Genomic DNA, 26,437 nt, shown 5'->3' on the forward strand with positions numbered 1-26,437 from the left:
AATTATTCACAACTCACATTGAAATTAATTTAATCTTAAGTCTAGTTGCATTGACTGATATTATTCCAATGAGGCAGATAAACGTCTTATAAGATAAAAATTTGGTAGGAAGATTTCGCCAACGACCATATACCACGATGACCATACCGAAAGCATCGTCCGTCTGGCGCTGTTAGTATTTAAATGGGGAAAACCGCGTTTTTTTGGGATGTGCATTTTTGCACCTAGGCGTACGGAGTGTGTTTTTTTTTTTTTTTTTAATTTTATTTTTGAAATTATATTATGAATCTGAAATGTAAATCAATTTTTTTTCGTCAATAGTATATTTTTTTGTTGTTGAAGGTATGCATATTATATTCAAAGGAATTTGTTAAGTTATTTTTTTTTTATTTTTATTTAACTGTCTTTTTTTAGAAGTTTGAAAAAATTAAGAAAAGTTCTGGGAACTTTTAAAGTAGTTAATATTTTCTTAAGTTATATGTAATAATGAATATTTTTAGAAAAATAAAAACAACAAAATCAAAAAGAAAAGTTTATATTATGAATTATGCAAAAGATATTTTTTTTTATTGTTTTTATTCATGTTGATACCTATGCAAGTTTAAAAAAAAAGAATATACATAGGTACACTAGCCCAAAAATTAAGGGAACCAAAGAAAAAAATCTTGATTTTTTTAGCGATTTTCGAAAGGCTGTATCTCAGTTAAAAAATGATCGTATAATGAAAGAACAAAAAACATGTGAAAGTTTCATCCTTTTAGTTTAGTCGTTGGAATTATTCAAAAACTAAAATTTTCCAATTTTTTTTGTTATAACTTTTGCCTTAAAAAAGTGGGAAATTTTTTTCTGATAAAATGATTTATTAATTTTAGAAAGACTATTTATTTGGCTTTAAGATTCTTTTTGTTTCAAGCTTCCACGAGCTGGACTTCCACTGGACTAGACTGCAATATCAGTCATCAAACCAAAAACCATACTATTGACATTGACTTAATAAATTTCTCAAAAACGGATCACTTTACAGAAAATTCAAGGACACATTTAAAAATTTCATTAAATTCTCTACAAAGAAATTTCTACAATTTTTTTTTTTAACTTAATTTTATAGGTACAAAAGGATTAATATAATATGCAAATCATAGCTTAAATAGTGTCAAAATATCATAAATTCCTATAAATAAAAATAAGGTTTTGAAAAAATTAATATTTAGATAAAATAAAATTTTTATTTTATTTTTTGAATTTTGGTATAACCTTTTAGTATAGCAGTTGCTACAACATGGGAAAGCGACTTTATTTTAACTTTTTTTTTGTAATTATTTGTAAAAAAAGTTCATTTTCATTAAGACTTCATCTTAAAAATTCATATTTAAATTACCTACTTCCTTTTGTTCGAAAATAAATTTAATTGGTTCCTTCTAATTGGATCACTGCGTAACGTGATGAAGCAACAAAGAAAGTTAATCAACATAAGTGTTTAGATGTAACAAGCTTAACAATTAAATATGATCATCTTTTCCCTTAATAACCTTCAAGATATTGTAAAACACTTTTTTTTAGATGACCAAGAATTTCATCACCATAAATTTTCTTTCGATATTTTTCCATTCTATTACATTACACAAACATAGATGGTATCATGTTGTTTCTAATTAAATTCTGTCATTATCTTACACCTTTAAAAAAAAAAAAATTTTATAATTAATTTCCATACGATGTCCTTTTAGTCATTTATGTAAGTTCGAAACCTAAGATGAATTCTTACAGTGACTTTCGCCCTACTGCATTGACTGGTTGCTTAGCAGGGTGCAACTATTGTCGACACCTATCCTAGATATCGTATTTCTTTATCGCTATCGGAGACTTGACTAGTGTTGAATTTAATATAGGTAAGAAGTTTTACCTAGTTTAACGCCCCAAACACTACAACACATATAAACTTTTTTTTTATCATTTTTCTTTTTTGTTTTTATTCTTGAATTTTGTATTCTATTTTGTTACTGACATTCTAACGGTAAACTCATTCAGACCCTTAACCGAGCATAGTTTTTCTTTTTAGTTGACAACGCCAAGTATAATCGTAAGGGTGCGCATGAAAATTTATTTCTAAAGCCAAATACGCTTAGTACGGAAAATACATCGGCAATACCTAACTTTTGTTATTACTTTCGATTTTGGTAAAAATACATTGAGTATTTAAAAATTTAAAATCGTATATCACTTTTTTCTACGGATCATTTCAATAATTAAAGTGCGAATACAAAAATATCTCAATTCAATAAATAAAGAATCTTTACTTTTTACGATACGATAAAAATTCGAAGAAATTTATACTGGTGATATTGTTATTTTATGAAAATTATTATTGATTAAAAAAAAAATAATACAAAATCAATTAAATAATCAAGTAAAGTGATTCCAATGAAAAAAAAAAAATTAATTTAAAGTGTTTTGTTCCTGAATGAAATTATCGATCACCTGTGATAAATATGATAAAATAAAATCTTTAATTTTCAAGCTCATTTGATGGATGAGGTCTATAGCATTATTCAACATATTGGAAGAAAGCAAATTTCGGATACTTAGAAGAAATGGTAATTAAAAAAAAAAAATCTATAGGTACCTAGTTTTTATTAATGGACAACAAATACAAATCTTAATGCTAAAAAAAAGTTATTTGAACGCGAAAAATTTTCTTATGGAAAAGATTCTAATGTTCAGATTTTGATAAATCCAACGCTAGAAAACAATTAAAACATTTTTCACCGCCGCCGATTGTTTACACTGTAAAGCTACTGATAACATACACCTTCTTAGTGTAAATATCGCCAAATATCGAATATAATTTATATATTTTTATTATTACCAGTGGTGTCATAACAAAATAATAGACCATTAGTTTTTGGAGGTGATAGTAGGTTGCAGGGATGCTAAGGAAGATACATACTTTATTTACCCATGTATACTTCCACCAGCGTTGTACAAATTTGGCCAAATTATATTTTGGCCCCGTGCCCTGGGCCAACAGTAAATGTCCTCATTTGCATAAAATTCTTTAATTAATAAATTTATTTTTACAAAATAAACTAATGCTGAACGCATTGATTGAAAAATGAATGCTAACATAAACAAAGTTTTTTCTTTCATGTTTAAGTTCACAGTTTATTTTAATTTGTAGATTTAAAAAAGTATAAAACCAAAAAAAAAAAAAAAATTTATTTATTACAAAAAAACAGTATAGAAATAAGGTGAATAAATCGTCGTCGTTCATTCAGAGGCGGATTTACAAATTTTGATGGTATAGGCTTTTCAGTTTTTGCCGCCCTTGCCCCTTCATTTTTTTATTTATATCTCGCTTCGAAAGCGTACCTTTCATACAAATTTTTCACGTTATAGCAAATCACTCGAAAACGGCTCTAACAATTTTGATTTAACTTTGAAGACGTAATACTCAAAGCAATTTCAAAAAAGTCAAATAACAAAAATAAAATTTTTATAAAACTTTACCCTAAATGTCGGCTCTTCCCCAACATCAAATTTTTTTTTTAATTTATGGGCCAAAATACTATTTAGTGCCTTAAAAAATGTCCCTTTTTTTTAATTCCATTTTTCTAGAAGTACAAATTAGTAGAAAAATTATATGGATATTGAGTTATAAAATTATCATTATTTTACAAGTTTGAAACCCAAATTTGGATCGAATTGTTTACAAATCACGTTAACATTGTGGTTTATCTTGGTAACGCAGTGGTTTTTAATTTTTCTGGGATTTAACTTCATAGGAGACTAACGTTGTTCCTATAGTTTAAAATAGAAATTTCAGAGAGCTTAATTATATGATTTTACAGATAAAACTGAAATTTCCAGTAAAGTAACGCAGTTGTTTGGTTTTGATCACTTTGTGTTTAAATTGTCTGTCACTGTCATAAATATAGAAATATCATTCCAAATATATCGGTGCAAATGTTATTTTTTAATAGATTAAAGTATAACCAAACCATTCTGTGTCAACTAAAATATATGAAAATATATCAATAAAAATGTCCATATTTTTTTTTTCAAAATTCACTGTCCAAAGGGACAACTTTTTAGGCACTAAATAGTACACGGTTAAAAATTCTGGAGTATTTTTTAATACAGCTCTTGTATTAAAGCAATTTTCAATACAAAAAATATTACATTTTAATACTTCCAAAATATTAAAATTATTTTTAATCTTTTTTGTATTAAATTTCAATATTTAAGTATTAATTTTACTACTTGTAATACAAAAATTATTAGAAAACAATCTCCGTGCGTTAAATTCTAATCTTGTATTGAATTTTAATGCCGCTGTATTAGATTTTAATATATTTGTATTATATTTGAGTATTATTTGTATTAAAATATAATAAAAAATTATTAAAAACTAATATAAAAAGTATTAATTTGTAATTAGAGAATATTAAATTTTAATCAAACGTCAGCAGCCACAGTACACATAATAAGGTAATATATTCCGAACGTTGTCTAAATTTGTTTGTCAAAAATGGCCACCAATCTGTCAGGTCGGCCTTTAATTTTTATATTTTAATCGCGGTAAACAGGAAATTTATTTTTGTGTTAATTTATAAAATGTCATTTGAAAAAATTATAAATTAAAAAATAACCAATTTCTTTGTGTTTCTTCGCGGAAAATGGTGAATAATTGTTAACAAATTAGTGGTGTGCACGGTTTTTGGTTTTTGTGCGTTTTTCGTCGGTAAATAAAAGAAATAAGATTTTGAATATATTACCTTTTAATGTGAACTGTGGTCAGCAGCAGCCATTTTAAAAATTAAAAAAATCCATTGTTTGAGGTACCTTTTCTAAAAAAAATATAATTAATATTTGTTAATTTGTACTAATTTGAAGGCGCTTTGTGTTTTTTCGAAGCAAAACACATACATTGCAAATGAATTTTGATCGGCAATAAGATTTTACATGCCGGAGTTTGTGAAAAATGTAAAATAGAGACAATAATATCACCATTATTATATTATTTATGATTAATATTTATTTTCAGTAATGAATTTAGGAAAAGAATACTTATTATTAACTTTAAATACATTTGGTATTGAATTGAAATATTTTTGTATAATCTTTTAATAAAATTCTTATTAGAAATTAATACGAAAAGATTAAATTTTAATATACAATAATTTAAATTTAATACATTTAATATTAAATTCTAATATAAACTGTATTATTTTTTGTTACAACTATATTACATTTTAATACATTTTTTATTAACTACAAAATTTTAATATTTGTCTTGTATTAAATTTTAATACATTTCTGGTGTAGACCTATATGTAACCCAAAAAGTATTAAAAAATACTCCAGATTTTTTAACCGTGTATTTTGCTCTTATATAGAGCCAGCTCTTAAAATCTACAAGTAAACTAACATACACGGTTAAAAATTCTGGAGTATTTTTTAATACTTTTCGGGTGACATATAGGTCTACACCAAAAATGCATTGAAATTTATTACATGAAAAATAATAAAATTTTTAAGTTAATACAAAATGTATTGAAACTTAATATAGTTGTATTAAAAAATAATTCAGTTTATATTAGAATTTAATACTGAATGCATTAAATTTTAAGTATTGCATATAGGCCAGTCATTATATACATTTGGAAATGCAAAATGAGCGAGGAAGCTAAATTTTGGATATGTTGTAGAGGATGCTTAAAAAAGCTTAACTTGAAGTTTTCGACCAAGATTTCCTATGAGCTTTTTCCGCCATTTTGAAAAAAAGGATAAAATTGGTTTTTTGACAATAACTCGGCTATCTGACGAGATGCGAAAATTTTACAAGGAGCTTTTTTGTAGCTTTTAACGAGTTCTACAATTCATGCATACACATTTTTTGTCTATCATGAACCGTTTTCGAGATATCGATTAAAAAAGTCAAAAATTTAGGACATGCCATTTGTTTTTTGACATTATCTATTTTTTGGTGGTGAATATCGAAAAAATTATTAACATAAAATTTGTAGACCTTATTCAGACCTACAATTTCGTGCTTTTATTTTTTTTTTTGGACAAAAATTACGAACTCCAGCGGGAATTTATTAAATGAATTTTTTTTTTTTTACTCAAGAAAACGAAGGGTGGACGTTTTTTCATTTTTTTTGTCGCTTTGATGGTCCCGGTTGAAGATCTTTGTCGTCCGTACACTCCTCAACTTGTGAAATAGGTTGAATCATTGGAAATGATGCTGATATGTACGAAGCATAGTCATCATCATCTCTGTCATCGTCGTCATCAAACGAAATGTCGACTCTGGTGACGTTATTGCATGATTGCCCACTACAATGCAGACAAATAACTGAGCAACTAATTCCTGCTTTCCTACACCCACAAGAAGCCCCACAATTCCCTTTGCATTTGCACGAAATAAGTTTTAAAAGTTCAGGAGGTGCGGGTTCGGCTGTGCTGGTAATTGGTTCAAGTCCGTGATTAGTTTGTCGCCAACCCCATTCCTGAGGATCTTTAAAAAACCCGAGCCAGGTTTGCACCTGCAGATATGTTCGGAATATGTGCTGGCGGACAGCGCTGCTCGTTGGTGGGAGTAGTGTTAGGTGATTCGTTTTATTTATATGCATTGATTTTGCGAAACGATGGAATCGCAAAATATTTATTGATTTTTCTTGCTTATCACCGCCATATAGGGCAATTAGGAATTGCTCTCCTGCGCAAGTTAAGGCATCCGGATCGACCTTTTTTTGTTTGAATAGTTCTATCGATGACCTTAGTTCCGGATGCTTCTCGAGAGTGTTAATAAATTTAAGTTTTCCCATGTTGTAAAACGACGATGTCGTATCGCAACCGCTAAAAGCGTGAATAAAAAGAATATTCTCAAGAACTGACTTACCGTGCTTGAAACTGCTCTGGGAGTACAGCTTTGATGGCGTATTTCCTTTTGCTGGTTTGCGGAAAAATATATTTTTTTTATCCTGTGCAAGTCCAGTAAGTAAAACCAGAAGATCGATATCTTCGCCAACTATTTCCACTGAGTCATGATTTGACGCTTTTTCAATTGCCGTGGTCACAATGATTGTATCTGCGTCTTCAAAAGCTTGCTCTACTTTTATTCCGGTATTCGTAAAATAACGGGAAAGCATTTGTATCAATTTGTTTTTGTTTTGATCCCTTGCAAGAAACTTCTCCTGGCTAACTTTTGGAGTAGTTGATTCATCAAATATGAACTCTGGCGATTGGTTTTTTCTAGAACGTCGCATTCTTTCCGAAGTTTTGGTTCCGGAGAGTCTCATATCAGTCGGATAACCGTCAAATATAATCGTTACATTTTCTCCGAAGTTCTGTTGTACATATCTGACGTATTTTTTGCATATGAGGTCAAATGTTTCGATTCGACCCCAAACGACTTTATGGAGAAGGAATCCACCGTCGATTATGTGGTGATGTCTATCACCAAGTTGTACTATTTCTGTCAAAGGTTCGAAAGCATTGTATAGTATTGACTTTGTTCCTTTCCTCATTCCTTCTTCGGTGAACAACGATAACGGGAACGGAGCAAGCTCGTATGCCAGAAAATGTTTAAGGTCAGTCTCGGAATTTTTCGCGATGCACATTCTTTGAAAAAGTAATAGTGGATTGATCGGAACTGGAGATTCGTCGATTTGAATGCTTGTAGTTACTGCCGATATAGGAATCACTTTATCCTTCCTCTTAAATGATAACGACGCGTAATCTACTCCTATAATTTTAGTTATCATGTCACAACCAACTTCATATGCAAGATGGCAATTAATGTCTTTGTTTGCAATAACCCCTGTCCCAATTGACATCAATTCTTTTTTTTGAGGAAAAGGGTTGTGACCTGCCAGCCACATGTCCAGTTTCTCAGTGTCAGAATTGTCTCGAGAAATCCGCGAAGGTCTCATGTCTATGTGCTGTTCAACTGTGGAACAAGATACTCCGGAAAAGTTTTCAATTTGCTCACAAATGTTTTGAAGCTGAACCATGCCCAAAGTCCAAGATGCTATTGTGCTGTCCGTAATTCCCCGTCCTTGAGTTAGTCCACCTGTTGTTTTCATGGATCGCATAAGCGTCTGCTCTATCGTCATGTCTGACATAATTCCAGACCAAAATTTGTCCGTGCGACGAATCGTAAAGTATCCACGTCTAGTGAACTTTAAGTAATCTTGTTTGGGTATTTTTTCATGCAATGCTCGCATGTCCTGCAAGTATAAATGAGAAGACTTCGCATACAAGAAGTGACCGCTTGCGTGAAAAAACGGAAGCATTTTTTGTATGGTTACGAGATGAAGTTCCCAATTACCGGATCTTTCTGCCTCCAGGAAGTTTTTCATCAGAGAAACCATTCGGTGGTACTGTACCCAAAGCTTTGCTGTCGGACCTTGGTTTTCAATGTCAATCAATGCTTTTTTAAATTTTTCGTATACGTTTTCTGTATATCTTTCTAATATCTTTCTGTATATCTTTCTAATCACCCACCCCTAATAAAGAGGCATCTTCTTCACATACCTAAATGCTCATACATACAAATCTTGGATATGTAAAGTTATGATTTTTTTCAAAAAAGTTTAATGAGTTGCGGTTTGCAATTTTGATAAATAAAATAATATAGAGATTGAAGCAAATTGCAAACACAAAGAGCCGGTATACTGTATTTACAAAATTTGGGTTAATAAAACTGGGGTTAAAAAAACCATTACCATTTTCTTCTCATTATGTATTTACTAAATAAATACATACATTTATGTATGTATGTATGTGTTACTGATATAATAATATAAACATTTAAAAAAAAAATGAATAATTTTTTTTTTACAACCGAACGAGCGGTTTGCTTGTCGACTTTGCGGCCAGCTGGAGGTCGTAATTTTTGTCCAAAAAAAAAAATAAAAGTACGAAATTGTAGGTCTGAATAAGGTCTACAAATTTTATGTTAATAATTTTTTCGATGTTCATCACCAAAAAATAGATAATGTCAAAAAACAAATGGCATGTCCTAAATTTTTGACTTTTTTAATCGATATCTCGAAAACGGTTTATGATAGACAAAAAATGTGTATGCATGAATTGTAGAACTCGTTAAAAGCTACAAAAAAGCTCCTTGTAAAATTTTCGCATCTCGTCAGATAGCCGAGTTATTGTCAAAAAACCAATTTTATCCTTTTTTTCAAAATGGCGGAAAAAGCTCATAGGAAATCTTGGTCGAAAACTTCAAGTTAAGCTTTTTTAAGCATCCTCTACAACATATCCAAAATTTAGCTTCCTCGCTCATTTTGCATTTCTAAGCCGTTTTTTCCGACATAATGACTGGCCTAATATTAAAATTTAATGTTTTTATATTAATATCTAATAAGAATTTTATTAAAAGGTAATACAAGATATTTCAATTCAATACCAAATATATTTAAAGTTAATACGATATATTCCTTTTCCAAAATTCATTACTGAAAATAAATATATCAATCATAAATAAATATAATAATGGTGATATTTATTGGCTCTATTTTATCTGTTTCACAAACTGTGGCATGTAAAATCTTATTGCAGATCAAACTTCATCTGCAATGTATGCATTTTGCTTCGAAAAAATACAAAGCGTCTTCAAATTAGTACAAATCTACAACTTTTAATTTAATTTTTTTTTTTAAAAGGTACCTCAAACATCGAATTTTTTCTATTTTAAAATGGCTGCGGTTGTCGGTTGATTAAAATTTAATATTCTTGTATTACAATTTAATACTTTTTATTTTATATTGAAGGTTTTGAATGAACAACAACAACTTGTGTGTGTTAGTTTGTAATAAATTCCTATTACACTTTAATACAATTATATTAAAATGTAATACAATTAGATATATTAAAATGTAATACAAAAATATTAAAATCTAATACAGCGGAATTAAATTTCATACAAGATTAGAATTTAACCCACGGAGGTCATTTTCTAATAATTTTTGTATTACAAGTAGTAAACTTAATACTTAAATATTGAAATTGAATACAAAAAAGATTAGGTAATAATAATTTTAATATTTTCAAAGTATTAAAATATAACATTTTTTGTATTGAAAATTGATTTAATACAAGAGCTGTTTTAAAAAATACTCCAGAATTTTTAATTTTTAAATTTTATTTCAATGAGTTTGAGTTCCGCATTAAAATGATGGTTTGCACGAAAATCAGGAGTCACTTCGTTTAAACCACAGCTGTGAACAGGTTTGTTCTTAACGTCATGAAAATCCTGGGTAAAATCACAATGTCGCGTCATTAAAATCACTGGTTTCCCTGTAAAAAGGATCATTCCGAAAACATCCCGAATTACTTTGGAAAAACTACATAATCTCTACACTTTAAGAATGGGTCGCTGCTGTACGATTGTGTTTTTTTTGCTAAAATCATCTTCTAATCACGTATTGCTTTGGCAAAATCTTCGGTAGCCGGGAAAAAATGAATCATGGAACGTGTCGTTTAAAGCACGGGTTAGCAACTAAAACCAAGGGTAGGATTAGTTCGGTTAAATTAATGATTTCGTTGCCCCTTAAAATCACGAGATTCCTCTTTAAAAGTCACGGTTTCCACCCGAATCTTTGTTGTATTTTCGCCAGTAAAACACGGATAGCTTTGGTAAATCGCTGGTTTTTTTTTGTACAACCATGTTTTTCCCAAGTAAAATCACTTCAACTTATTCAAATATGTACAAGTAATATATGATATCCTCATAAGTCCTTCTTATTCCCACATGAAAACTCCTAAGGAACGTGATTATTTAAAAAACACGAAGGTTATAATATGGTTTGTTGCGTGTAATCGTTCTATTTTTTTAGCGTATTTTTTTTAGGTTTTCATAAAAAAAAACAATAGAAATCACGGTTTAAAATCACACAAAAAAAATCACAAAATTATATATAAATTAGCCAGTTCGTAGCCTCCAACTAGTAGTTGGACTGGCATGTATGGGTTGTTAGTGGGAAAAGGGCAATACATTCACCCCTATTACGTAAGTCGTTTGTACTAAAACGACAAAAAAAACGACTCGCTCTGGACGCTCTGTTTTACTGAGGCTTAAGTAAAACAATTATCGTGTAGTAGAAAAGGGGGGTGAAAAGCGAAGGGGACTGCAAAATAAATTTCTAATTTAAGACAAATTGTAGCTCACAGAGCAAGTCATTTTAGTATACAAACGGCAAAAGGCGCAGGTGCCCATTACTAGTTGGGGGGCGGCGAACTTGCTGTTTTAGTCTAGAATATGGAATGTGCAATGACTAACGGGAGAAAAAAGTCATTGGAAATTTTTTGAAGTTATACTTCTTATGGGAGGGTGGATATGAAAATTTACTTTTTGACAAGAATGTCAAAGGGATTATGACGCGATCACCCTGGGTAGCAGGGCTGTCGTTTCACCTTTAGAGTAGGCAGTACTTTAGTATTTTGAAAATGCAGTACGCCGTAGTACGGCAACATAAAACACACAACACGTTGCAAGTTACATGTTTCATGTGGCAAGTTGCATGTGGCATGTGGCAAGTACCATGTGGCAAGTTGTATGTGGCAAGTTGCATGTGGCAAGTTGTATGTGCCAAGCTGCATGTGGCAAGTTGCGTGTGGCAAGTTGCATGTGGCAAGTTACATGTGGCAAGATGCATGTGGCAAGTTGCGTGTGGCAAGTTGCATGTGGCAAGTTACATGTGGCAAGTTGCATGTGGAAAGTTGCATGTGGCATTTTGCATGTGGTAATTTCCATGTGGAAAGTTGCCAGGGTTGCAAAAAGTTCACATTTCAGCTCAGCTTTGAGCTTTGAGCTAGGTCAAATTTTGAGCTAGCTCTCGGAATTTTGAAAAAAATGAAAAAAAATTGTTTGATAGCGGAGACTCTAACCTACATTTGGGTACAAATCTCATCAATGTAGGTCCACGCATTCTCAAACCGGGAGCACTTAAAGGTACAAAATAAGTTAAGCCCGATTCTGAAAAAATAGGCATGATGTGGCAGTTTAACATGGAAGATGATTTTTTAAAAATCTGACAATGTGCAAAGCGTAGGCCCATGACACAAGCTATCGTTTGGCATCACTCCCAAAAATTGCTCTCAAGCGGTTTAGCTTCCAGGAGCGTTCAAAGATTCGGGGATTTTTGGAAAAAACATTTTACCCCAACTTTCAAACGCGATTTTCTCGGAATTTTGAAAAAAGTCGAAAAACCGGATTATACCACCATCAGTTAGCTGAGAATATTAGCTTTCATATGGCACTACTCCCCTGTCTCTAGATCAAAGCGTTCAGCTCCCAGAAGTTTTTTCGCGCCCCCAACTTCCAACGCCTATATCTCGGAATTTTGAAGAAAATGAAAATAAAATTGTTGATACCAAAAGGTAGCGGGGACTCTAACCTACACTTGGGTATAACTAACATCCCTGAAGGTCCACGCGTTCTCAAACCGGGAGAATTTAAAAGTAAAAAAAAAATAGGCACGATTCTGAAAAAATAGGCATGATGTGGCGGTTTAACATGGAAGACGATTTTTTTAAAATCTGACAATGTGCAAAGCGTAGGCCCATGACACAAGCTATCGTTTGGCATCACTCCCAAAAATTGCTCCCAAGCGGTTTAGCTTCCAGGATCGTTCAAAGATTCGGGGATTTTTCGAAAAAAAAATTTACCCCAACTTTCAAACGCGATTTTCTCGCAATTTTGAAAAAAGTCGAAAAACCGGATTGTACCGGAATTTTTTTTTATGATAAAAAAAGAAATATTTTACTAAAAAAATAGAAATATATTTACTATTAAAAAAACCAAGATTAAAGATCACAAAAAATTATCTGTTTTATTTATAAAAATATCCATGTGTTAAAATTTAAGCTGAGCTGTGAGCTGAGCTCAGCTCGCTTTTGAGCTTTGTAGCTACCCTGCAAGTTGCATATTGCTACTACTAGTGCTCAAGCACACACAATTCTCATAAAATTACCATATCGCATATTTTATACGCAATTCGTTTACTTTCGTTAAGCATATACCGTACGTTTTGAACCGCACAACATGAGTAAATTTCACAAAATAAATTGAAAACTACATGGACGCAAGGAGGATGAAAGAATTAATTTATTGTTCACTTGATCAAAATATAAAAAACGAAGTGTGGATTAATTAATTTAATAATAGAAATTAAAAATATCAAATGAAATTCATTTACATAATACTGAATGAGAAGTATAACTTCAGTCGCGTGTACATGTGTACACACACTCTTTTTTTTTTTACAGAATTCTATCTGCAAGACCTCAGAAAGTCGTCATGGAAAAATCTTTTTGACTTCTATGAGGTGAACAGATCGGTCCCCAAATTTGCCGCCCCTAAAATCTGCCGCCCTAGGCTCCAGCCTACTCAGCCTTCTGGTAAATCCGCCCCTGCGTTCAATGAAGTCCATTTCGACTTTAATTACAGTTTCCAAGTTAACCAATAATTTAAGCTTTATTTTTCAATTGTAACAATTCGTTGGCGTTAAGAAAAATTGTTCTAAGTAACAAAAAGCAAATTTTACAGGGGACGATTTTTAGGTTTCAAATTGGTTTAAAGCGACATTTTTCTGCTCGTTCGCCATTCAAGTTATGTTTTTTTGTAAAGTTTGTTCATTTCTCTTGAATGAACTATACATTATACAAGTTTACCTCATTAGTAGGTGCATACTATTTTTTGGACATAGAACAATAAATTCCTATACAAGTACGCACTTTACTTAAATAAAAAGTGGACTTAGAACAAAATATGATGGGACTTAGAACAATCAAGAATACTCGAGTCTCATTTTCAGAAGACTACTACTTACCTGTGTTTATTGTTCTATGTCCCATAAAATTATATTATCTGCTGAAAAGAAATTTTTTACACAACAATCGTTTTTAAATTCGGAAAGAGCACCCTCAAATTAGTAAAACTGCATCATTTTCTGTAAAAAATGGATTTAGAACAATTTTGCTTTACGCCGACGAATTGTAGATTAAACCATTTTTGGATTTTTAAAATTTTATAACCAATTTCTAATCCGATTTCTCAAAAACAGAAAAAAGGACTTAGGGAGTTTTCATTGAACGGCGCGATTCGCTTGGTCATATTGTTTGAATCTAAAAAAAGTGGAAATCAGTGTTTTACTGCGGGTCAAAATTTTTAGACTTGCGCCAATCTGCGCTCAATAAGCTGAAAGAAGAAAAATAGCACTAAATTTTGATGTTTAAGATATAACCGGCATTTGTTGTTTTTTTTCCTCAGAAAAACACGAAAAATAAGAAAAACACAAAAAATGGATAAGTTCTAATGCATGTAAAAAAAGAAAAAAAAAAAAAACTATCGAAATGCGTTCATAATATATTTTTTTTATATTCCAATCACATTTTTTCCAAAATAACTTTAAACACTCTACAAAAATTGATTAATGCGAAGTCGTATTTTCAGATATAATTTTTTTTTCTAAACTGCGAAAAACACTCAACTTCGTGACGCGACTGAGAACCAACAACTAATTATCAATGAGAAATCTTACTGTCACTTATTTGTCCCGTTATTATAGATAATACCTGCACTAAAAATAAACAATTTGATAAACCTTAAAATTTTGAATTTTGACCTATGGGAGGAACCACTGTGCGGCGGCGGCGGTACGTCATTAACAGTTACAATAAAAAAGAAGAGGTTCAAGTGACTGCCTTGTTTACTTGGCAACTATAGCCTTAAAAATCGATAATTAAAAGACAAATTGTCAAGTAAACAATTAAAATTTTATTGATACAAATGTCAAACCAAACTTTAGAACTAAGTACACTTATACATCTCAATACTTTTTGTGCCAGCATAATTTTAACATAGGAGAACTTGGCTCGTTTTTTAACAATTCTGTTTTTGTTGCGATTGTTATGACTAAAATTGTCAGAGAGCCGAGTAAAATTTGTTCTCCTAAAGTGATATGAATAGTCTTAAGCTATGATTACACGGTCAACGAAATCGGTCAACGCGTTGACTCTCTGACGTAAAAAATGAAGTCACGTTGTGTGATCGTCAACGAAAATTGTTGTCATTGCGTTGACGGGTACGATGACACTCGCGTTGACACACATTTTTGGGTCAACTCATTGACTATTTTCGATGACCGTGTAATCTCTCTGTCAATGCCATTGGGACGCGCTGATAGGGTTTTAGGACTGGGGTGTCATCGCAATGACAATGTCCCAGCGTTGACGCGGCAGAATTTAATACCGTGTCATCGTTTTAGAATGACATTGTTTTTTGTATAGAAATATGATGAAAGTTGGATTGGGAAAATATTTTGGAGGACGATTATTTGAATGGTGTACCGTTTTGGAGGGAGGGGGGATCTTATTTCACCTTTTGTTTTTTTTTTACAAAAAAAACTTTTTGGTATGGCCATTGCATCCATGTTGGATGCAAAATTTTTTTTTTTTGACAAAAAACAAAAAACCATTTGTATATTCTAAGCTACATTTTAAGACCATAACCATTAACATTGGGTGCGGCTTTCCTATGCTATAAGCGTTTGAAGGTGGCCATGTTGATTTTTTTTCGATTTTTTTAAAATCAAGTGTCGAAACTTTTTTATTTTTTTTTTTCTAATTTTTCGACACAAATGTAGTAATTTTAAATTTGTATTCGTTCAGCAATCTTATCAGAATTAATTTAAGACTTTTATCTTAAAAGTGCATTGCGTATATCTCGAAATATTTACATTTCAATGCGACCACCTCAAACATATTTCCGTTTAATTTTTCTATGAGAGCTTTTTTCAAATCTCATTTTCTCCGCTTTTTTTTTACAAAATATTTTTGGAAAATTTAAATTTTTGCTTTGTGTCAAACAGTGTGATCAACAAAGTTTTGCGAGTCAACGCGTTGACACTGCTAAGTAAACGTCACGTTGACACACCTGCGCGTCAACGTAATTTAGGACAACATTGACGCAATAGTGTCAATCGTGTGATAGTCAATGTTTTATGCATTGACACTGTGAACGTTGACGGTGAGATGACAGAGAGAATATAGATTTTTTATTGACGTCAGAGAGTCAACGCGTTGACCGATTTCGTTGACCGTGTAATCATAGCTTTACTATTAAAAAACTAAATGACCTCCTAAGTCAAGAAATATGTCAAGTTGGGGATGGTAACTGTCTTTTATCTATTTTAGATAAAGGAAAGTACACTACTGTATTAACTCCTTCAGATGTGAAGACTAAATCGAGTAATCGATTTTTAAAATGCTGAATTCAGCTGACTTGCTGTAAGTCTGTAGAAATAATACCGTCCAAATTCTGGAATTCCAGTTGAGATGAAGTTAAAGAAGCTTCGAAGTAGAACTCGTCTTCTGAATATCGCATCCAGTCAATGTTAGGAAGGTTAAAATCGCCTACCCGAAGTATTGTACTATTGATATCTGCAATTCCAATGAAAAAGTCAAGTGCTATGGAAACTCTGAAAAAGATGTAATCGGACTTTTTAAAGCCATGCAAGCGTTTAATACTAATAGATTTTTCAATTCCATTATTATTTTTACATTTATTAATTCTGTGGTAAGATCTATCACCTTATTCAATGTTTAAAGAAACTTAAAGTAATTTCATTGGCTTAACCCCTTAAGCCTAGTAAGCTACTGATGCGAAACGAAAAATCCCATACAAAAATGATACAACGATATTGGTAACGAAAAATTTCGTTCAACTTTTTGTTCTGCAGACTGCAGTACGCTGTTCGACACAGCGAAATTGAAAAGTCTCCACTTCTTTTTCGCACACAAACAATTGCCAGGGACATTAATTGTGTGCGGAAAATGACATTTAATTTTTTTGTTTTGTTTTTGTTGTTAATTTTGGCATTACATGCCTTTCTGAGATGCGTGTTTGCTTTTTTTATTATTTATGTTTTGCAATTTGTGAATATTTTCGACTTTAGAGGCCGACGAAAAATTTCTTTTCACAACAACAGCGTACATTTTCCCGACGAAAAAACCTCGAATTTTGATGGATCAAGTTATAACGTAACCAAAAATCATGTACAAAATTTTGAAACCTCCCTTCGAAGATCAGATTGATAGTAGCTAGGTGTTTCGGCTCATTTTATTATTTGTTGTTTAAATATTTTTTTCTTTATTTGGTTTAGGAAATTGCCGCTCCCGTGTATAAGTAAGTATGATATAATACATGGAAACCATATTCAAAAGAATCAAGGTCTAAAAACAGTAAAAGTTTGTAGACCGGGAAAATCAATTTTTTTAAATGGAAAAAATATTATAAATTTTATATTTTAACTCAAAATATATTCAAATTATTATTTGTGTTATCAAGATTTCTCAAAACTAACCTTAACTATGAAATGACCTTGCTCCTATACAATTTTAGAATTTAGTAGATTTTATGTACCTACACCTACAAAATTGAATCGCATTTCGCACGCAATATTAAAAATATTCAAAAAATATATACTTTAATACCTGTGTGACTATTTTGTTCCTGGGTGATAAAGCAATTGATTCAAGCAAAAATATTTACTTAACCATCATAAAATGATAACGAAAGGCAGGAATTTCTATCCGAAATGCAATTTATTGATTGATAAGAATAAATGAGCAAAAAAAATTAGAGGGAGGGATGTCGTCGACGCGTGAGTCTATTTTAAGATTTTTTTTATAATAATGATAAGTCTAATAATGTTGTGACAAATTAGGGTACACGATATGTAGACTTGATAACACTCTACTTAGTGATTAAATAAAACCTGATACGACAAATCTAATCTCATTAAGTCCCGAAATCAGTTATAAGTTTAAATATAGTATGTACGTACATATGCCACTTCGAAAAATATTGTGGCATTGTGTATAGGTAGTATAAATATGATTTCTCATTTATAAGGTGAAGGCCGAAGTGAGAACTTCAGCTTAAATTTCTTTGAAAGCGATATGTTCTTTTTCATTAGAGGTAAAACCGCTTGCGTCATATCTTGACAGATGGATTGATTTTGTTGGTGTCCTATAGTTACGGTGACCATATTTCTGAAAGCCAAACCCGGGACGGATAAAAAATTCGTTGGATCGTTTTGAAAATATTGATTTTTCAAAAAAAAATTAAAATATTTTTAAATGAGTTTTCATAGTTTTTCCTTTTTTTGATATTAAGATTTCCTAAACGATTTTATGGGAGCGTTTTTGTTGAAATCATTTAAGTCGTTTACGAAATCAGAAATCAAGAAAATGGTTTTTTAATAATGTCCGTTAATAACTTCTAAAAAAATATTTTTTAGTCAAAATCGGGAGATCTGTTTTTTAACATTTTTATATAAAAAATGGGTTTGAAATTGTACCTTAAGAAAACTTTTAACATGTCCTTAAAAGTTTTGAAACTTATATGGGTTCTTTACTCTTCCATTATGTTGTTCTTAATTCGAAAACATTTTTCCTTGTGTACTAACCTGACAAACAGAAGCTGGAACTAAATAATTGACGAACAAAAAACTAAAACCTAAAACTAGAGGCTAAACGAAAATTTTCATAAAAAACCAGCACAACGAAATCGTAAACGAAAATTTTGCTTTTCGTTGCACAGTACGCAGCTTAGGCAACAAAATTCTTACCTGTGCTAGAATATATGGAGAGTTTTTAATAGTTTTTTTTTACTTGGGAGACTTAGAAAATTTTTCGTTTTGCTTCAGCAGCGTACTAGAAAAAATTTAATTTCCAACCACTGTTTTCTTGTTTTCCGTACAAAGTTTTTAAAATATTGAATACAAAAATCAGAGAATGTGCAAATACGGGACAATCACGGGACAAATTACAAAATACGGGACACTTATACGTCCCGGGTTTCTTAAATAAAAACCCGGGACAAGCTGTAGAAATACGGGACAGTCCCGGGTAAACCGGGACGGATGGTCACAGTACCTATAGTCCAATTGAAGTAAAAGAGGTTTAAAAAAAAAACAGGAAACCATGTAAACATCGTCGCTTTTACAGCAAAGTGGCATAAGTCGGAATGGTCACAGAAACAAAAATCAATAAAAAAAAAACTATATCTAGTATCTACCTGTGCAATCGGAACTTCCTATTTATTTTTAGCTTTTACTCTGTACAAAAATGTTGTTGACAATTTGCACTATTGTCGAATTTTTAAATTGTTAAATTTTGACTTTTGTCACTCTGAATAAAGCTTGAAACCAAATTTGCACTAACTTACCATTCAATTTAACGGAGGTATGCACAAAAATAAATTTTTTGCAAAACTTTGGTTTTGAGCTAATATCTAGTAAGACAGTAAACACGCAGTGTGTTCCTTTAAATATCTTCTTCCGCCTTGGTGTAACTTTATTGTTACATCAATAAGTAAATACAAAGTTATAGACAGCAGGAGACAAATTATAGTTCTTCAAATCACTAGTTATTATATCGAAAAGAGGTTATAAGTTTTAGGTCTGTTTTTATGTTTGGGTTACAGCCTAAAACAGAAATATTTCAACTTTTTTTTTCGACATTTTTAACGCAATTCCTGTTAGAGTACTGGGAAACAATGAAAAGCTTTGTACAAAGTGAAAAAATAATGAAAAAAATTTTTATTTTTAAGCCTTTCTTACCCTTTCGGTACTAGCGTTACTCTCATGTAACATATCTTTGAAAATTCGTAAAAAATATTCCATTAAATAATTTTTTAGGTTTCGATGGCTTAATTGAAAGATAATAATGCCTAGTTATTGGATTAGTACAAAAGGTTAGTCAAATATCATACTTTAAATTTTTTTATCGAAAAAGGGACTGAAATCCACATTTTTTTTATTTTTTTTTTTTTTAATTTATTTTTATATATGGTCATAATTTTGAAAAAAGAGGTTGTCTGTATAGACGGTTTATGGACGATGATTTTAGGTGATAACGTCGTCAGAAAACAGGTTGTGTGCTTTTGTTTAAAATGAGTCAATTGAAGCTTTTTACTTTTTTCAAATAATCATAATTTACAAGAAAAAGCTAAATTAAAAATACCTTTTTTATTTTCTCATTATATTAATTTTTTTATTTTAAAAGCTTACAAAAAAAATTATGCAATTTAAAAGCCAAGTATTTCTTCTTAAGAATAAAACCATTTTTAAATGTTTACAATGCGCAAAAAGTATAAAAATAATTTATTGAAAACAATCATTTTCATCAAAAAAAAAGCAAAAAGAACATGAATCATTAATTCCATTTTTTTTCCTAACAACCTATAAAAAATTTTATACCATCTGAAAGCTTATTGTCTTAGCTCAAAATATATATATCGATTAGGTCTATGAGACATCTACAAAAAGAGCTGGAATTTTTTTAACTCGATCAAATTTCATTGAAAAAAAGCAAAAAAAAAACATTTATTTTTATGTTCTCATAGCAATCAATTTTTTTGTTTGACAACCTATAAACATTTTTATACCATGTGAAAGCTTATTATTTCAACTTTCATATGACGTATCAATCTCAATTCAAAGATGCCTACAAGAGAAGTTAGAATTTTTTAAAGTCAACCATGTTGAATTTCCAGACTGAGATTACGATACTTCCCACACTGATGGCTGTTCGGGGGGCAACAGATGTCCACTGGTGTTTTGAGGTTTTTCGCAAGTTTCTTGATTTAACATTGTGTAGCTTGTAGTTAGTCTACTGTTATGTGTGATATACCAAATGAAAGGTAATTGTATCAGGATGCTCATAAAAGTTTAATAAAATTTCTATCTGCTTTTGGTCAAAAGTTATTACCTGTTGAATTCTAAAATTTTATTTTACCGTTATTTCAAAATTGTGTTTACGAAAATGATGAAATTTGGTCCATGAATACAGACACTTATAAAAATCACAACCTACATAAATAGACTGTGAATTTTAATACCTATGCAAGAATGTAACCATGTTCCCCTAAAATATTAAAATTAACAGTCTATTTAGGTTGTGATTTTTATAAGTGTCTGTATTCATGGACCAAAATTTTGCATCTTAGTAAGGGTATGACAGCATCTAACTGATGAGCCCACTGCCATACCTGAGCGAAACGCATATGGAGTTGAGGTCACTTTAATTTTTTAATTAAAGCTTTGTATATTATAATTTGAAAAAGGTTGAAATATTTCTGTTTTATGCAGACCTATTTTTCTAACTGATTTTGATTACGAATTATGCATTGAAATATGACTTTTTGAATGTAGCTTGCTCGCAAGTGTAGTTTTGTTTTTATAAATTCTAGCGCTATACAGAGTCTCAAATTGAATTTAATTAAACAGGAGTTTTTTTTTTAAACGGCTCTAAAATATTTTTTTTTCAGAGCTCAATTTTATTTAAGGTGCTGTTTTTTCCTTTGAAGAATGAAATTTATATTAAAATTTTTTTGTCACATACATTTACTAAAATAAATGTAGGGGAGAGTGGGGCCAAATGTAACACTTTTTTCTAAAATCGATGGTTCTCCTACAAATTTGAAAGTGGGTCAACCAGACCTTTTTTAAATTAAAGACCCATGTTTTAGCTCCAAGATCCATCATAAAAATTTAGCAAAACATAACGGTAATGTTCAAAAATAAAGCTTCCAAAAAAAAATCGTGTTGTTTCAACTTACCCCACATACGGGGCAAAGTGTAACACATACCGGGGTAGGTTGTACCAAGAACTAAAAATAAGAGAAAAATACCTTTATTTGTTTATATTTATTTATTTTTAATTAATAACAATAAAAACAAACCTCAGTCATGAAATTTTGGTGCAAATTTTTAAAAACTGGAGCAAATCCAAGATTTCCAGAGAAAATCTGACAGTAGTCTTGAATAAAAGTTATCCGAATTCATAAATTGTTTTATAAGCTTTATGAATTCAAGTGGTGGCTCAAAAATGTTTTTCCAATTTCAAAATAAATACAAATTCAATTACAAGCATTCATATTCAGGGTTGTTAATTATATTAGGTAAACAATTTTTCAGTATAGGTAGGTTTTTACATGGTACAACTTGCCCCGGAAAAATGTTACAACTAGCCCCAGCATGAAATTTGGCACATAAAATCAATTTAAAAAAAAAGCAAAACTGATATAGACATAACATATACACGCAATTTGAGCCAAAACACAGTTGCATATAACAAAAAAACACTTAGCACTCTATATTTTTCGGGTAAAGAGGTAGACCGAAAATAAAATTAAAAAAAAAAGTTACAAACATGCATTTTTTGGGCACCACTAGTGTAACTTCTCACCCTGTCGTCTAATCTTCATCTGAAGAAAATGTGACGGTAGATATGCAAAAATTGAGCATTTTTCTCCTTTACGCGTTTCTTAATATTGAAAGGAACATCGCTTTTTTTAGCTGTTAATTCTTACCCCTGTTACATTTAGCCCCACTCTCCCCTACCCATGTAAAAAGTTTTAAAAATTTAAGTAACTTAACTTAGGGCCGGTTTGTTCACACTCGATTATCTTTTAATCAAAGATTTTTTTATGGAATAATCCGTGATTAAAAGATAATCGACTGTGAACAAATTGGCTCTTAGAGTAAGTTTTACAAAAAAAAAAATTTAACATGAATTGTACAAAAAAATTTAATAATTTTTTTTGATTTTAAAGATCATTATTCCTCTTCCTATTGCACTTGAAAAACCCCATAACACTTATATTGCTCATGATTTGTATTTAGCTTGTTTTTGAATTGAGACTCAATGAGTTTTGATGCAAAGTATTCAGATTTAAAGTTATTTTTTTTTTTTGCTGTAAAAATCGATTTGAACCTTAACTGTATTTACATACTTGTTTGGTTTTTTTTTTTTTTTTATATCCCTATAGGGATTGAAGTAGTCTGTTATTTCTATTATTGTTTTTTTTTTTTAAGTATGACTTTTTTAATATATTTTTTTACTGCTGATAGCTATTTGTTATGTCAAATAAATATCGGTTGATTGGTTTTTATCTAAATATTTAAAAAAATTGTATATATTTTTTTATATACGTATAGAAAAAACCAAGACCCAGGTAAAAAAAGACATCAATCATTTCTTTAAATAAATAAAAATTTATAACTTATCTTGTCTTGCACCTGCTAAAAATATACCTGTTAATGTGATTTACGTGCTTTAATTAGATCGGAAATCAGTACATGTGCGGTGGTTTTTATTAATCAATTAACTTCATAATTTACCTATATGTATTATAAATCTTTACTTTTCCACTGTCAAATAAAAAAAATATAACAAAAAACGACAACTTGAAAAATCATTGCGATATAAATATAGAATATTACATGACTTATCTTTAAATAAACTTAAAATAGAATTATTTCATTAAGGTTTGCTTTGCAAAAGTACAAACTCTTGAAAATCGTTTTATTTGCACTTTCCAAATCAAGTGTTGTTGTGATCCTTCAATTGTTTATTTTAAGCAATTGAAAGACTTCCACAGTTGGAGCGGCTCGGCTATGCGCCAACCTTGTTTATCTTTTTCAACAACAAGTTCCCCGATATGCTTTTTGAAGAGGAAAATAAATATAGATTGATCCCTTAAACCACCCAGCTGCAAGGTTTTTTGCCATTGATATTTTTTATTTGTACGTGTTTGGTATCAATGATGTTAAAAAAAAAAAAACTGTTAGTAAATCAGGTATAAATTATGTAAATACTTTATAGCTTTAACATATTTTGTGTTAATTTTAACAAAGCAGGGTGATCATTTTGAATACAGGCTTATTTACTGAAGCTTATGTGTGTCTTTGTGGGAGAGTAAGCATAACAGAGTATTGGAAAAAACTTTTAAGCTATTAAGTTTTTGTGTGCCTGATTAGCTAATTAATTTGCTAATAAAAGAATCTTCGAAGAGTTAAATAAAAACTTGACAAATTCCTATTATGCAAAAAACAAAGAGTAATCAGACTGTCTCTAAAAAGCCGTCCAGAAAAAAAAAAATATTACAGTTATGTCTATGACTTTCACAAATACAAGGTCAAGAACCCTATACCTGAATGGTGGCGTATGCCATGGTCACTTCAGGCATAATTATTATTATCAAACAATTTAAGTGGTGTCATAAAACTGATTGATTGCAAATACGAAAATTGGATGCTAGAAAATTTTATGTTCAAGTGACTTTGGTCTATTTTTGCTTTTAAGTTATTTAAAAATAGACTCTTTCATAAGCTTTATATTAATTATTGTGATAAGAGTTTTTTTTCAGAAATGTTTATTAAGCTTTCATATTGAATTGAATAAGACCGTTTCTTATAGCTTTCTTTTAAAGCTTGTTGATTATTTTGTTTTGGTAACGTTTGTAACGTTTGTTACATAGTTTTGAGGGTAAAGTGCACCAGGACTGTATTTAGCAACGAAACTCTTCATGTAATCTTTTTTGACAAAATGATAAGATACATTATATGCAATTGATACAAAATGTATGAAAAAATTGTTTGCATCGCGTGTGCAACATAGCCGTATTTAGGGGGGGGGGGTTTGGGGGCTTAACCCCCCCCCCGAAATTTTTTTCAGAAAATCAAAAGATATATTATTAACAAGAACAAGTCTAATACGTGTGGCACTAAATGGTTTGTTTTTGTATTTTAGTGATTTGATTAATTATCTGAAAATCTTCTTTAAAGTCTCTACCAATTTTGTATCGTTAAAGAAGCTGTCGATGAAGTTTTTATAAGGGAAAACAAAAAAATTTTGGTCCCTTAAAACGTTTGGTAAGGGATTTTCCAAAAAATGAGTTTTTGCCTCTGTGCCCATTTTCTTAAGCACCATGTTAACACTTGAAAATGCTCTTTTAAGAATCCTTTAAATACCACAAGTATTTATGCATGGTTTTTGGTACCGAGAATAAAGTATACTTTTTCAAAGGGTTTCGGTGTGCGCCAAACTCGAATCCAAAGAAATATCACCGTTATGGCTAGGCGCACACATGCGATTTTAGTCGCGCGATTATTCAGTCGCAAAAATGAATCACAAGGATTTCAATGCCTGTGAACACTAGGGTGGTCCTTAGGGGAAAAAAATTGGGGACGCTCCCTAGAATGGTTCCAAATCAGGAAAAAAATGCCCTAATTTTTTCACATTTTTATTCCTGACCCCCTATTTGATTAAGAAGTTTATATGTATAAATGATCAAACATCCGCAATTTACTCAATACTGGACACTGAATATCGCTCCTGCTATAGTAACTTCTTATCAAAATATTGCCAGGAAGGGTGAGAGATAAAAATATGAAAAAAAAAAAAATGGTATTTTTTTGCTGATTATTTTTAACCGATCTAGGGGGCGTCGCACTCAATTTTCTCAAAAGAGTTTTGATTTCCTCCAGTCAAAAAAAAAAAAAAAAAAGAGTAAAATAAGGACCACCCTAGTTAACACACATGCTTCCCGCGATTAAAAATTTGAACAGTCATTGAAATTCTTGTCATCGAATTTGCTACTGAATAATCGGGTGATCAAAATCGCATGTGTGCGCCTAGCCTAAATCTTTCCGACATCTTTTCATCACTTTTGTTCTATGTGAAGCTTAAATCCAGTATATAAGCGAAAATAAATATATCCATTTCTTCAGAGAGTGTAGTACCTATGTACAACATTTCGTTATTTTTTTGTTTCAAATTATAAAACTAAACAATTTCAGTTATTCAAGTTATGTTTTAAATAAAATTTGTTCTTCTCTCTTTAATAAAATATACAAGTTTACCTCATTAGTAGGTGCATACTATTTTTAAATATTTTTTGAAACAAAAAATCCCAACATTGGACATAGAACAATTCCTCCTACAAGTACGTTTTTTCCTTAAATAAAAAGTGGACTTAGAACAAAATATGATGGGACTTCCCTGTTTTTATTGTTCTATGTCCCATTAAATTATATTATGTGCAGAATGAAATTTTCTCAACAAAAACGGTTTTTAAATCCGGAAAGAGCACCTTCAAATTAGTAAAACTGCATCATTAACTCATTTTCGGTAAAAAGTGGATTTAGAACAATTTTGCTATACGCCGGCGATATGTGGACCTTGTACCAGTGCTAAACCGGAACATTACCAGTGATTTCAGAACATAAAAGTTGTTGCACCACGGATTAAATATTTGTACAACTGGGCCTAAAATTTTTGTTTTTAAATATTACCGATTTAATTTAGAACTCAATAGATAGAATGTACCTAAAAATTTTCCGCTACAAAATTTCAGTGCGAAAAAAGTCCATTTTTCAATGTTTTATATATAACATTGTACGAAATAATATTTTGTATAAAGCCTAACAATAGTAAAAATTTGTTTCTTCAAAAAAATTTTCTTGCTCGCTAACGCTCGCAATTTAAATTCGATAACGGTAAGCAGAGCTATTTTAAACTTTTAACTACGAATTCCTCTCCTAAAAAATACTTTAAAATGAAATTG

General features: G+C 30.7%; 2 protein-coding genes across 4 annotated transcripts in view; one reads left to right on the plus strand and one right to left on the minus strand.

Annotated features, from left to right (window-relative positions):
• LOC129914159 (F-box/LRR-repeat protein 7) overlaps positions 1-26,437 on the minus strand; it is a 242,530-nt gene that overhangs the window by 113,392 nt on the left and 102,701 nt on the right. The window lies entirely within an intron of this gene.
• The window catches only part of LOC129914157 (atrial natriuretic peptide receptor 1), a 260,443-nt gene continuing 236,430 nt past the window's right edge, over positions 2,425-26,437 (plus strand). The window contains exon 1 of one of the 2 annotated variants that reach the window (XM_055993247.1): positions 2,425-2,594. The gene's annotated coding sequence lies outside the window, so the exon portion shown is untranslated. The remainder of the gene's footprint in view (positions 2,595-26,437) is intronic. The other variant, XM_055993245.1, reaches the window with a different exon arrangement.

Source organism: Episyrphus balteatus, chromosome 3 (assembly GCF_945859705.1).
Source record: "Episyrphus balteatus chromosome 3, idEpiBalt1.1, whole genome shotgun sequence".
Classification (NCBI taxonomy): Eukaryota; Metazoa; Arthropoda; class Insecta; order Diptera; family Syrphidae; genus Episyrphus; species Episyrphus balteatus.